Below are 15,025 nucleotides of genomic sequence, written 5' to 3' on the forward strand. Positions count from 1 at the left end.
CTTATTCTCCAAAGCATCTGAAGGCAGGACAAGAAGCAATGGATAGAAACTAATCAAGGAGAGAAGCCACCTAGCTGATCTACTATTTTGAAACTGGTGATTAGCACTGCAGACCCCCTGTAATTTGATCTTTCTTGTATGAATAGGAGGCGTGGTCAATGTCTGGAATACTCTACCTGACTCTGTAGTTTCTTCCCCAAACCCCCAAAACTTTAACCTTAGACTGTCTACTATTGACCTCACCCCTTTCCTAAGAGGTCTGTAGGGGGCGTGCATAAGTGCACCAATGTGCCTACCGTCCCTGTCCTATTGTTTCTTTTTTCCCCTTTTTTTCTTATATGTATCCATTTTATGTATCCATAACTATGTTTATACTTATACCTGTTATCTTATAATTGCTTGACTAAATAAATAAATAAATAAATAAATAAATAAATAAATAAATAAACTGTTTCCAAATTACTTTTCCCTGACTCTCAAGCTATTTGTCTTGCCCATAGTATAATATCTGACTCCAATTTGTCTGAAATATTTTAGCTTTTTCATTGCCACTTTTCATGCACCTCCCCTATCTTCTGGTTCCATCTGGTTTCTTCTCTGCCTTCACTTGCAATGGGTGAGCTTTTCATGACAGCACTAATACTTGTAGTACACAAACTTTTCCAACTTTTAAAAATTGTTACACAGCTGCATTTAAAACTTTATTCCCAGAAGAAGCTAACCTTGCCATTGACCCATATTCAGCCTACCACCCAACGAAACAAAATAATCAGAAGCTGATGGACATTTGATTTTTTTAGTATGATTTAACATTTCAACCACGTGTGGAAGATATTTTTTAATAAATTAGACACTTTCTTCAAAATGTTCTTTACCACAACATTTTTGGCAGTAATATCTACTATCTTTTTCCTATCCCTCCTATCCATGCCTAAAAAAAGGTACAGGATGATTTTTTTAAAAAATGTTTCTGTAAAGTACTTGATGTTACATGGCTGAAACATGCACAATTAATGTTCTCTAAAAAGGTCTACCATCTGTGATATTTTCCTCCTGTTTTGTCAAAAACTGAAGTATCCATGGATAGCTTTTCCACCCCTTCCCTATAGCCTCTGGTCAAAACTTTTATTAAACTGAATTTCAGGTCTCAAGATCAATTCAGATTGAATCTTCTTGCTGCTGAATTTTGGATAAAAGTTCAAGATTCATACATTCTTAGCAATTAATTGTGCTTTATACTGCTCTCTGTTTTTCCAAAGATAAGGGTTTTTTTCTAGAATTTTGGAGGTGACGGACAGTTATGAGCATCTGTGCCCTGTTGCAATTCGTGCCACATGGAACCTTAATAATAGATGTAGAGGTTTCATTCTTAAATTATTCTTTAAATTCACAGGTTTACCAAAAATAATTATAATAATTATAGTTTAAACTATAACTTGATATTAATGTAACAATCTTTTACAAGCAGATTCAGGTTCAGACAATTCTTTTTAAAAAGACTATGCTTGAATTTCATATTGCAAAATAATATAGCATACAAACTTTGACAATCATCAGACAGAACTAATGAAATAATATCCCCTACACTAGTGTACACTTCAGTAAGAGACAATTCAGAAAGCTAAAGCTATTCTAAAAGGAGTAACCAGTTTGCCCTCTGTGCAGATCTTTCTTATGTAGAACTGCAGTGGTTAGAACACAGTACTGCGTTTTGGTACTTTTTGGTACACACCATTCCTTTCAATGTGTGTCATCCTCCCCACAAGATTATTTGTTAACAGTTAACAGATAACAGATAATCAGAGTTGGAAGGGACCTTGTAGGTCATCTAGTCCAAACCCCCGCCCAAGTGGGAGACCCCACACCATTTCTGACAAATAGCAGTCCAATCTCTTCTTGAAAGTCTCAAGTGATGACGCTCCCACAACTTCCAAGGGCAAGCTGTTCCATTGGTTGATTGTTCTTACTGTCAGAAAGTTTCTCCTTATTTCCAGGTTAAATCTCTCCTTGTTCAGTTTCCATCCATTATTCCTTGTCTGGCCTATAGGTGCTTTAGAAAATAGCTTGATCCCTTCCTCCTTGTGACAGCCCCTCAAATATTGGAAGACTGCTATCATGTCTCCCTTGGTCCTTCTCTTTGCTAGACTAGCCAAGCCCAGTTCCTGCAACCATTCATTCTATGTTTTAGCCTCCAGTCCCCTAATCATCCTGGTTGCTCTTCTCTGTACTTTTTCAAGAGTCTCAACATCTTTTTTATAATGTGGTGAACAAAACTGGATGTAGTACTCTAGGTGTGGTCTCACACATTAGGAACCAAACACCATCCTGGGAGGACTTCCGGTTTGAGTTCCTTCGCCGACAGACCGAAACTGCGATTGTGCGTGGTTTTGATCCGTGCTCGCCGGCAGAGCGCCCCGAGCCAGCTGGTTTTGGGGCTAAGAAACCCCGTAGAGGTGGTGAAGAGGGGGGAGACTGCCAGCAGGGTTGAGGAGAACCGCATCTCTCCTCCTCAGCTGGCCATTACTCCCTTTCCCAAAGGTGGTTGCAGTGGTGGTCAGGAATGGTCACTTCAAAGAAGAACTTGACCGGAAAAGAATGTGCAGGAGGAAGATAAGAAGAGAAAGTTTTGGTTGACTGGGTTAAACTGCAAAAGCAACAATGTAAGGTACCCTGGAATTTAAACTATGTAAAAAATAACATTGTTCCCAAAGAAGATTTTGAAGCAGCGAAGGAGAGAGGGAAGGGAAAGGATTTGTTTTTTTTTTCTTCTCTTCCCTATACTGATAGCTAAGAGACTTAAGCAAGAAATTGGAAAAAAAATCCACTTTGACATCAATAGGCATTTAAGCTGAAAATAAAATGTCAAAGGGATAATAAAGATTTCTGGATACTTAAAAGCTTTTAAAAGCAGGAAAGGAGAGAAAAAGAATAAAAAGGCAGGATCTGGAAAAATGGAGGAGACTGCCTGGAACTAAAAGGAATTTACAGTGAAACCTCAACAAGATTCCTAAAAGATACATTTTAACTGAAACTTGGCAACAAAAATAATAGAATCCCAGGAAGAGAAAGTGGAAAAAAGAAGCAAGAAGAAACAGCTTTGGATTATTTGGATTACTTGCTGATCTTTGGATTTTTGGTTATTGCATTTAAATGACTAAAATCAATCAGGTGGTTGTTTAGAAGTGTTTAAAATGGCACTACTTTTAGAAGAACTGAAAATGGAACTTAAAAACTACAAAGAAGATGCACAAGAAGAGAGAGGTTCTTTTGGCTTCATATTTCAATTCTTAGAAATGGAGATCTGGAACTATGAGAAACAACAAGAAACGCTTGCAGCACAAGAAGATTGGGACAAAGAAGAAGCCATCTTTAATGATCAAGTAATTTTAGGTGGGGGGGGGGGAGGAAAGGGGGGAAAGAGAATGAAAAGTTTAAGATTTGAAAAAACAACCAAAAAAAGAAGAATAGTTTGAAAAATAAGTATAATATTAGAAAGCAACAGAAGAGGGGACTACAGAAGAGAGAATTAGAAGTAGAGAGACAAGGGGTAAAAAGGGGAAGGAGAAGAAGAGGGGGAAGAAGGAAAGGAAAAGAAGTTACAAAGGACAGAAACAAGATATAGTGAAACAGAGAAAAGGTATAAGAATCGAAAGTATAAGCCTGTTTAGAGATAATGGGTGAAAACTTAATTGTAAAAGGGATTCTGCAAAGGTACACAAGATAGTATTGTTATATTACAAAGAGAAATAATTTTAGAAAATATGATTAAAATGATGGATAAAATATTTATTGTAATCTAGTGAAATGTTTGTTGATAAATAAATTAAATAAAGTGAGAGAATTAAATGAGGAAAGGATGGGAACATTTTAATTATTATTAATGATTTATAAAATATAAGTGAAGAGAAATATGGAAAAAAAGGAATTAATTATGGAAAGTTTATAAGTGTTCCCAAGGAAGTATGATATTTAATTGAAAAGAAATGTTAAAGATGTTAAGATTTTAATGAATATTAATGATAGAATTGAATTGGAATGGAATGAGTGCTTTATTTACATATATATATAAAATCTTTTTTAAGAATATAGTGTGTATTTTAAGAATGTACCAAGCAGAATTCGATTGGAAGTTGTGTATTATATTGAATGTTATAATCTTAAAGGTATACATTGAAGCTTAAATAAGAGTTGAATGGATAAAATTAAAAGATATAAAGGTGTCATACTCCAATTAGTAACTACAGGGAAAAATTTGTTTAATGAGAAAAGATAATATGAAATTGAAACAGGACAGACAAAAGTATAAATATAATGATTTGAATTGAGATGAGATAATCAAAATAAAGTTGAGAAAATTAAAAGAGGGGAAAAACTATGTAGAAAATGTAAAACAGTAATAAGATATGGAATAGAACACAAAAATGAGCATGAAATTGAATATGTGTCTGTATGAAGAAGTGATAACCCGGGACCATGCTATTTTCAAAAAAAGATGTTTTATTTGTATTATGTTTTTTTTTTGTGTGTGTGAAAACCCAAATAAAATTTTCAAAAAAAAAAAAAAGGAACCAAACACCATCTCTCTTCTACCCCCACTTTAACATCCTGCACAACTGAGCCCAGCTATTTCATTAGGCAAAAGGAAAAGATTGGGAATCAGGCACAGGATGGGACTGAAGAGACAAAAAGGAAAAAAAAATAAGGATCAGAAACTAAGAATTTACACTGAAAATGAATTTCATGAAAAAAGGTAAGGTATCGGGAGGGCGGAGCTGGTGTCATAACGATACGGCATGCGATCTTGGAGGTCTGAGATCGCTGCTGATATCTTTGCTCCTGGACAGTCCTATCGGATCTAAACCATCCCGAAGAGATGGTGAAAGTGAAGAGCGCATCCCGTCGATCCCAGGGATACCGCAAAGTCCCTGGTAGAACCAGGAGAAGCTCTTCTTGCCAGCGGCAAAGTGGCAGCCATTAAAGCTGCTGAAGTTGGGACAGCTCCAAAACGGAAGAGAGCAGAAAGAGAGAGTGTGCCGGTTTGGTGAGAACTTTTTTTTTTAATTTTAAGATCTGAAAGGACACCCTAAGGAAAAGAAAGAATCTGTAAAAGTTTTGACAGAAGTGATTAAGCGGCGATTTTAAACAGGAATGTCAAAGTAATGGTTTTTTTTTTTCCTCATTGCTGGATTTTCTATATATGATCTTGTATTTTGAAACTGGACTGGTTTTTTCATTTATATCTATTTTTTTCTTCTCCTTTTTGATTTTGTAATATTTTAGGCTAGAGGCTCCCTTTAGTTATTTCATTTTTTAAAAAAAAAAATCTTTTCTTTTTTTATATTAATTCTTATTATATCCTGCTCGGAAAAGAAGGGGGAAAGTGAGAGCAAAGAAACTTTGTAACACTGCCAACTAGAGGCTTGAAAATATTCTATTTCCCTGTGACCAGACAAAGCTGAGAAAGAAAGAACTGAGACTCTTTTTCAAGGACATTGCTATTTGATAAGATAGAGGGGAGAGCATGGGAGAGTATTATTGCAGGTGCTCTTCTGGGTTTCTATCAACAGCTGGAGTCTGGTGTTGAAATGTAGGGGGAAAAAAGGTGATAAGTTTTTGGAGACAAGAGTTATAATAAGAGCCTTGGATAATCAAACAAAGTGAAATGTGCCCTTTTTACTTTTCCTAAGTTGTGCTATCCCTCCTCACCAGCTTTATTGTATTTTTTTTATCTTTTTTTTTGTAATAACTATTTGGTTTTTTTGGCTTTGTTGGAGCTTGTCTTTGTTTTTCTTTCTTTCTTTCTTTCTTTCTTTTTTTTGGGAAGTCCAATCTCTATGTTTGCTTTTTATTTTAAAGGGAAAGCCTTAAAAGCCTTTTTTTCTTCCTTTCCTGGTATTTTTGTTTTTTCATCTATCTTTCTGGTTTATTTTTATGCACTTTTTTCTATTTGAGATCTTTCAATTGGATTAAGGTGTTGAAGAACCTGAAGAATTTTTCCTTTTCCTTTTTTTTCTTTTTCTTTTTCTTTTTTTTTTTAAGCAAGTTTTATTAATTTCAAAAAACAAACAAATCATCATCAACCATTACATATTTGAACCTTTTTCCATTATAGATTTAACAAGTCAGATAAAACCTTATCTTATACAATACATTTCTATATTATTTCATCTATTTCTTTCTGACTTGATTATCGTCACTCTCTTTCTATGTTTCTACAAGGTTTCACCAATACTCTCAAAGACATAAACAAACACAAACATACATATAAAAATCTTTTAGTAAAGTAACTTGGCCCCAGGTACCTCTCTTTATATGGGGTTTAATTATATTCATGCTCATCGTACAGATCATTACTTATTTTATTTACCATTCTGTATCTTCTATATAAACTTCTCCACACATTTCACTCTTCATAATTCTATCTTATTCAATCCATCTTAATTTAAATCATTATATTTGTATCTTTTGCCCATCCTTTATTATCCCTCTATCTCATTCCTTATAATGAAAAAAAAAAAAAAGAATTTCTCCTGAAATCACTAATCAGAGTATGATGCCTTTCTATCCTCTCCCTAAATTAATTAGATTAACATTTAAAATAACACCTAATACCCAATTTGATTCTGCTTGGTACATTCTATCTACTAATTTTTACTTTTAGTAACAATAAAAACAGAGTAAAAAATCAAAAATGTTTAAATACATAATATCCTCCTAAATACATAGTTAAATAATAAATCTAAATAATAAATCTTATAGCATTCTCATTGCCTTTCCCTTCAATATTTTATTACATTTTAAAAATCAATCATTATTAAACATTTCAACATTTTAATTTCTTATTAACTCTTAAGCCATTCTAATTTTCTATTTCTAATACAAATGTTACAGTACCATCTTGTGTACCTTGCAGAATCTTTTTTAAAAAAGATTTATGCTTTACCCATTATCCCTAAAAAGGATTCCTCTTTTCCCATCTAATTTTAAAACTTTGTGGCTTTTCTCCGCCTTTCCCCTTTCTTTCTTCCCCCACCAAATCTTCCTACCCCCGCTTCTTCTAACCTCTATCTTGCCGGCATCCCTTCTCTGTTGTATTCCCTTTTTCTCTTGTTTGCTATCATTGTATTTATTTTGCATCATATTTTTCTCTTTCTTAAATGTTTTTTTAGATCTTAAATCCTTCATTTTCCTCGCTTTCTTCCTTCCTTCTTTTTTAGATGAATTTTGGGATTCATTGAAGATGGCGTCTTCATCTTCTTCTTGTTGTTCTTCAGCTTCCATCTGTATTGTCTGTTCATAGTTAACCAACGCCATTTTTTAAAAAAGAAAAGCTTTTTCCATACCATCTTTACAGGCTGCTTTTGTTTGCTCATATTCATCCCTCAGTTCCTCAAAAGAAAAAGCCATTATAGATCTTTTCTTTTCTTTTTCCCTCTTTCTTCTCACACCAACCAAAATATTCCAAAAGAAAAATGAGACAATCCCAAAGTCCACAATCCTCAATCAATCCAAGCCAAGCCAAAATTCCCCCTTTCTCTTCCAGGGGTAGTATCAGACAAAGGAAAAAAAAAGTTCAAATCTGTGTTTTGAAGCCTTATTAAGATTTTATTTCTGTTTTCAAATCCTTAAGGCATCTCCTCCAACAAAATCCAACCAGATAAATATATTTTTTGTCCTCTCCCTTCCGACTTATCCCAAAAAGCTAGTTTTACCTGGAAAAAAAAACAGGTTTCTCAATATCCATTTATTAATTCCGTCGGGGGGGAGAGTAAACTTTCCTTTCAGCACCTCAGAATTGCCGCTTATTTTCTCTTGTGGAAAAAATCATCCAAAAAGCCATCATTTTCAGGAATTAAATTAAATATATCTTAGACTCCTGGGTCGACCAAGAAAACTTTCACTTTTAAAAACTTTCTCCTCTTCCTCCAGCGCATACTTGCCCAGCTGCCGGCTTCTTTGTGGCGGCCATTACGGACCGCCGCTGCACCGTCTTGGTAAAAGGAGGTTCTGCCGGCTAGGGAGGGGGTCTGCAGCACCCCCAAACCCTTTCCCGGATCCCCCCTACCTTCAGCTGCCCCTGCAGGGCAGCCTTGCTCCGCACCCTTTCGGATCGGAGCCCCAAAAATGGCTAGCGCGGCAGGGATCGCGCAGCTTCGCGAATCCCTACCGCTCGCAAAGCCGACAAACCGGAAAACTCTTTTTCTTTTTCTTAAGTCCTTTTCTTTATCTAACTATTGATTGGATTAAGGTATACAAGAACCTGAAGAAACTTTGTCCTCCCTTTTTTTTTCTTTTTTTAAAATTATTATTATTGGGCTTCTTTTTTCTACTATTTTTATTTTGAACTATAATTGGTTACTTCACAATTGGATTAAAGTTTAGAAGAACCTGAAGATTTTGAATTGCTTAAAATGAGTAGGAAATTTATAGCTCCTGGTTCTTCAACTTCAACTTCTTCCTCCATCTGGAGGACAACATTCAATACAGACAATGTTAAAGCAAGAAAAAGAACAAGAAAAAGTGACTCTGCAGATGATTATGCAAGGAATTCAAAATATTCAAGCAAGATCAGAGAATATTGAAAAGAGAATTGAGAACATTGAACAAAGGACAGAGAACATTGAACAAAGAACAGAGAACATTGAACAAAGAACAGAGAACATTGAACAAAGAACAGGTAAAACCGATGAAAAAGTGGAGAACATCCAACAAATGATGTTGAAGTATGATGAGAGATTCCAAAAAATTGAAGAAGAAGATAAACAAAGAGACAAGAAGATTGGAGATATTGATAATAGATTAATGGTGGTTGAACAAGATAAAAGTAGTATGTTGAGATGGGAGATGGATAGATCAGAATTCTATCTTAGATTCCAAAATGTAGAAGAAGAAAAAGGACAAAACCTAGCTGAGATAATGATAGAAATACTGGCTGAAGCTTTGGAAATAACTCAAGAGAAGATGATGGATGGAATAGATGAGGTTTATCGAGTTTTCACAAGATATGCGATGAGAAATAGCTTACCAAGAGAAGTTCACATTAGATTTACAAAGAAAGCCATTAAAACACAAATATTGCAAGTGGCAAAAGAGAAAACATTGAAATACAAAGATAAGGAGATTGTGGTCTTGAAACAAATACCTAGAAGAGTGAGAGAGATGAGAAGAGAATACCGATTCCTGACTAAAATGCTACTTAAAAAAGAGTTGAATTATAGATGGCTGATTCCAGAAGGTTTAATGTTCACATGGCAAGAACAGAGACATAGAATTGACTCAATTGAGAAAGTGGAATTATTTTATACAGAATTTTTTGGAAGGAAAGAGGAAGAGGCAGAAAAAGAGATCTCACTAATTGAATTCCAAGAGGACTGCCAAATGGCGATTGAAAAAGAAGAAGGCGCAGTAGGTGGAAAGGTGGAAGCCAAAGAACAACATGAACTAAGATATACGAGAGCTGCTAAACCTAACTATAAAATATAACCATGGAAGAGAAAAAATTGATTACAATTAATATAAATGGACTTAATTCAGCTGTTAAAAGAAGGAAAACCTTCCATAAATTAGAGAAATTAAAATTTGATATAATCTGCCTACAAGAAGTACATATTAAAAAGCAATATGAACAATTGTTGGTACAGCCAAAATTAGGGAAAATATTTACTTCCTTGACCCAATGTAAGAAAAGAGGAGTGGTTTTATATATTAAAGAGACCACCCCAGCAAAATTGATCTATACCGATGATGATGGAAGAATACTAATGGTGGAAATAATGGACAATAATATGAAAACACTCCTGATTGCAATTTATGCTCCGAATGACAAACAAGAAGAATTCTACAAAAAATTACATATGAAAATAATTGAACTGGATTATGCTAATATAGTTATGATGGGAGATTTTAATGGAATTGTAGACAATAAATTGGACTATACAGCACAGAAAACAATAAAGCAAAACAGAAAGACTCTCCCTAAATCTTTTTTTTAAAATGGTAGATGAAATAAACTTAAAAGATACATGGAGAGAAAGAAATGCTAAAACTAAACAATACACCTTCTATTCAAATAGACACTTATCATGGTCCAGAATAGATATGATATGGATGTCAACAGAATTAATATCTAACATTCAAGAAATAAATATTGAAACAAGTACTTGGGCAGATCACAATCCAATGACAATTAAATGGAAAGGACAAAAAAGAAGATCTAGATGGACGTTAAATAATACTATTTTAAAGGAAAAAGACTTCACACAGTGGATGGAGAAAGAATTGGCTTTTTTCTTTAGAGAAAACAAAAAAGAAGATACATCAATTCAGAATGTATGGGATACAATGAAGGCATATGTTAGAGGCTTGTAATAGACTATACAAGGAAAAGGAATACTATGAAAAGGCTAGCCTCTAAGGCCCTAGAGGATGAGCATAAAAGACTTGAAAAAGAGCTACAGAAAATGCCACAGAAAAAGGACATCAAGCTAAAAATGGATATAATTAAACACAAAATGGGTCAAATAGAAAAAGAAGAACTAGCACAGAAAATTAGAGGTGCTAAACAGAACTACTGTGAAGACGCAAACAAACCAGGTAGATGGTTAGCATACAGATTGAGAAAGGAGAAAGAATCAAGGAAAATATTGCAATTAATAGATGACCAAGGCCAAGTTTGCCATGATAGCAAAGAGAAGAAGGAAATCATTCGAGACTTCTATGGGAAATTATATATGCAAGAGAATATTGATGAGGAAAGAGTTAAGCAGTACTTACAGAATGCTAATTTACCTCAGATACCTAAAGAGACTGAAAAAAATGTTAGAAAACAATATAACAATGATGGAGCTAACTGAAGCACTGAAGAAGCAAAATAATGGAAAGGCAGCAGGTCCAGATGGACTTCCGGCAGAATTTTATAAAACATGACAAGAATAATTGAATCTTCCATTGCTAGAAGTTATGAATGAAGTTGTGTTAAAGAAGAAGATACCTAAATCATGGTCAAAAGCCTATATTACACTTATTCCAAAAGAGGAGGCCAACCCATTACAAATTAAGAACTATAGACCCATTTCTCTACTAAATGCAGATTATAAAATCTTTGCTTCAATATTGGCAGAAAGACTTAAAAATATTTAAATAATTTTATCCATCCTGATCAAAATGGATTTCTACCAAAGATACAAATTAAAGACAATATGAGAGTAATCTTGGATACTTTGGAATACTATGAGGCACATCCTGAAGAACAAATGGCTCTGATATTTTTAGACAGCATCAAAATTGATAGAAAAGATAGAGACATATGGAAAGGTGGCTGGTTTGAAAATAAATAAAGACAAGACAAAGATTTTGAAAAAGAATATGCTATTAAGAAAAAAGGAAGAACTGGCAGATTTATTGAAAATTCAGGTCATGAATAAGATCAAGTACTTGGGGATATATTTGACAGCAAGATGTAGTACATTAAAAGAGAACAATTATATTAAATTTAAACAGCAGATAGCGCTAGATTTGGCGAAATGGGAAAACTTACAACTGTCACTAATAGGGAGAATATCAACAATCAAGATGAATATATTACCCAGAATTTTATATTTGTTCCAAACAATTGCAATAAGGCTTGGAAAAGACTACTTTGAAGATTTAAACAAAATTGTGTTGAAATATATATGGCAAGGTAAGAAAGCGAGAATAAAGTTAAAACTTTTGCAAGATGCTAGAATTAGAAGAGGATTTGGTTTGCCTAATTGGGAGTTGTACTACCAAGCTACAAATTTGATGTGGGTTAAGGAATGGATAACACTAAGAAATACTAGATTGTTGACATTAGAAGGACATGATTTGCTGTTGGGGTGGCATACTTTTCTATGGTATAAGGGAACTAAAACACAGGGCTATTTTAGAAGACATCATATATGGGAGTCTCTGTGGTTAAATTGGGAGAAGATTAAAAGACAATGCTATTTGAAAATTCCAGTCTGGTTATCGACTATTGAAGCATTTTCGTATCCTATAATATACAAAAAGGAACAAACAGTTAGATATGGTGAAATATTGAATGAAAAGGGTGAACTTAAATCTATGCAAAAGCTAGAGGAACAAGGTATAAAGATGAATTGGTTTTCATATGCGCAAATACATTCAAGGTATGATAAAGATTCTAAAACAGAAGGTTTCTATGATAAACTGACTGACTTAGATAAGTTTTTGACAGGTACTGATGAAAAGGTGATTAAAAAATTGTATGGATATTTATTAGAAATTAAACTAGAAGAAGAACAAGTTAAAGAAACTACGATTGCTTGGGGGAAGAATTTTGGATATGGGATTGATTTAGAGAAATGGCAAAAATTGTGGTCTCAAAATTATAAAATGACAATGTCAACAGCATATAAAGAAAATTTGTATAAGATGTTTTACAGGTGGCATTTCCCCCCGACAAGAATAGCAAGAATGTTCAAGAATAAATCTGAAAAATGTTGGAAATGTCATCAGACACCTGGCTCATATTACCATATGTGGTGGACTTGTGCGAATGCTAAAAAATACTGGACTAAAATCCACATGTGGTTGGAAAAAATGACAAAAAAACATATAGACTTGAAACCAGAGATATTTTTATTGGGAATTTTACCTGAATATATAGTAAAGACTTGAAATACCTGATTGTAAATGTATTAACAGTGGCTAGGATTGTGTTTGCTAAAAACTGGAAAAATGAGAAAATACCATCACAGGAGGAAATCATTAAGAAAATATTGAAATGTGCTGAAATGAGTAGATCGACATTTGAAATTAGAGAACAAGAGGATAAAGAATTTTATAAAATTTGGGATCTTTTCTATCAATGGTTAGACAATAAAGTACAGTAATGAAATATGTAGACTTTTAGAAAATAATAAATATATAAAGATGTACTTCTTTCTAATTATATCTATAAAATTATTTTAGGATAGATTTGGGATGATAATATGAACTGTTATAAAATAAACTAAGTAAATTATGGTTATCTTGTAAAACATGAATGAATAAAAGTGTAGTCAAAGGATTGATTAATAATGATACTAAGGTATTTAATTTTTGATTGACAATATGAGATTATATGTAATGTAATTGTAATTGAAGACTACGAAATGGAAGCACTAAACAATTTGCAAACCAACCGGCACACTGTATGTACACCTATGGAAGACAGCTTTATGTTTTTATGTTTTGTTTGTTTATGTTTGTTTTTAAAAACCAATAAAATTTAATAAAAAAATAAAAATAAAAATGGTAAGGTATGATGTATTCATTTCCTTCCTATATGGAAAAACAACCACCACACATTTACAAAGCAGTACATCAACTGTTCTGAATGTATGGCCTGATACCACATTAAGTAATTGGCCAAAGTGTCGGTACAACGAAGTACCATGAAGATATCCTAATGTTCTCAGTCTTGTTGTTTTGTGCATGGACAAATAATGTCTCTACAAGACCCATTTGAGCTGCTGTTATAGTGTCCCTTACTAAACTGTAAACTGTTACTACACAATTTACCCAAAGAACAAGAGACAAATCTGTGTTAGGTGACAGAGGGTGGTGTATCTATTGCAAACAAAGCAAGCTTCTATCTTTATCTGTCCACAGCTCAATACCTTAACTATGATTACAGTGCTAAGGCAACTGAATATATATTCCTGGTTTTGTTGGCATGTGTTGGCAGCTTTATTGCTAGCAAAGCATGGTAAAATCATGATGTCAATCAGACTGCTTTGGAAATGCATTTATGTGTCCACTCCAATCAAACTCAGGGCAATGAGAGAAGTTTCCTTGCCCTTAGTGACACTGAATCTGACTCTGATTGGCTGTGCAATGATGCTCTTGAGTTAGAAAGTAATTTCATTGTCTTCTTTGCTTGAATGGCAAAAGAGAGACATGATTTGGTCTTTCATACATTTTCTTGAAAAGAAAAAAATCCTGAAGGAAAAGTGTGTCCCCTTTTGCTTTATTCCTCTCAATAATGTTCTTTATTCACAATTAAATCTAAGAGCTCTTAAAAATAATAATCATATAATAACCATAATAATATTGATCATGTTCATATGGACAGAATGCTTAAAACTTCTCCCATCTCTGTTTCGTCTTGACTGTAGAGCAGAATATAAGCAGGCAAGCAGAGGATGGATGAAATGCCTTTAGATCAACAAGGGAAATAAATATATAAACCAAAGAAGAATCATAAGCACCAGATTTAGTAATATGATCCCAGTCCCTGAAACAAAGGCCTTCCCACCCCTCAGAGAATTTTTGATCATTGGCCAAGATTGAATCTCTGAACTTTCATATTATGATTTACAGCTATGACCTTCTCTGTATTGGAGGCAAGAAAGAACCATACAGTAATATCCATTTTCTTCCATCATTTCAGAGCTTTTTCCCCCCTGTTTCTTATTTCTCGATTTCTTCTATTCCTATTATCTGTGTCTGCCGTTCATTCAGGATGCTTTATGCTTTCCATTCGGGGCTGCCTCAACTGACCATTTCTTTATGTCAGGTGAGATACAATTATTACTCCTTTATTCCAATATTTGGCTTTTCCTTTTGTGTACTATTTTAACTGACTGACACTGACCAGTTTTTCTTGCTTATCAGTATTGTACTCCTGCCCTTGGGGACCAGGCTTTCAGACCCATCATTGGCACAGTTTTATATTTTCCTTCTTTCTCCTAACTCATTTCTTCATGCCACTGTGTGTCTTATCTGTCCTTCCACAGGTTGTGCATTGGTGTCTCTGGGTACAGTTAGAAGCTCAGAAAGACCCAGACAGGAACTATTGTGTCCTGGAGTTACCGTATCTCTTTTTAGCTATCCTGATCAATTAGGCAGATGGAAAGAACTCCTTTCAGCATACCATTGAAATGATAATAGAGATGTAAATCAAAGCACTACGATTGGGCAGCATCTACTATGGCATGAATAGCAGCAAATAATGGAGTCCTCTGCTACCTATCAATCTAGAAAAGACTGTAAGGAACTG

At 34.1% G+C, this 15,025-nt stretch overlaps 1 long non-coding RNA gene across 1 annotated transcript in view; it reads right to left on the reverse strand.

Moving 5' to 3' along the window:
* The window catches only part of LOC148133117 (uncharacterized), a 205,248-nt gene that overhangs the window by 177,246 nt on the left and 12,977 nt on the right, over positions 1 to 15,025 (reverse strand). The window lies entirely within an intron of this gene.

Source organism: Notechis scutatus, chromosome 1, assembly GCF_049901735.1.
Source record: "Notechis scutatus isolate UNSWTSFEM ecotype Mainland chromosome 1, rNotScu1.2, whole genome shotgun sequence".
In the NCBI taxonomy this organism is placed as follows: Eukaryota; Metazoa; Chordata; class Lepidosauria; order Squamata; family Elapidae; genus Notechis; species Notechis scutatus.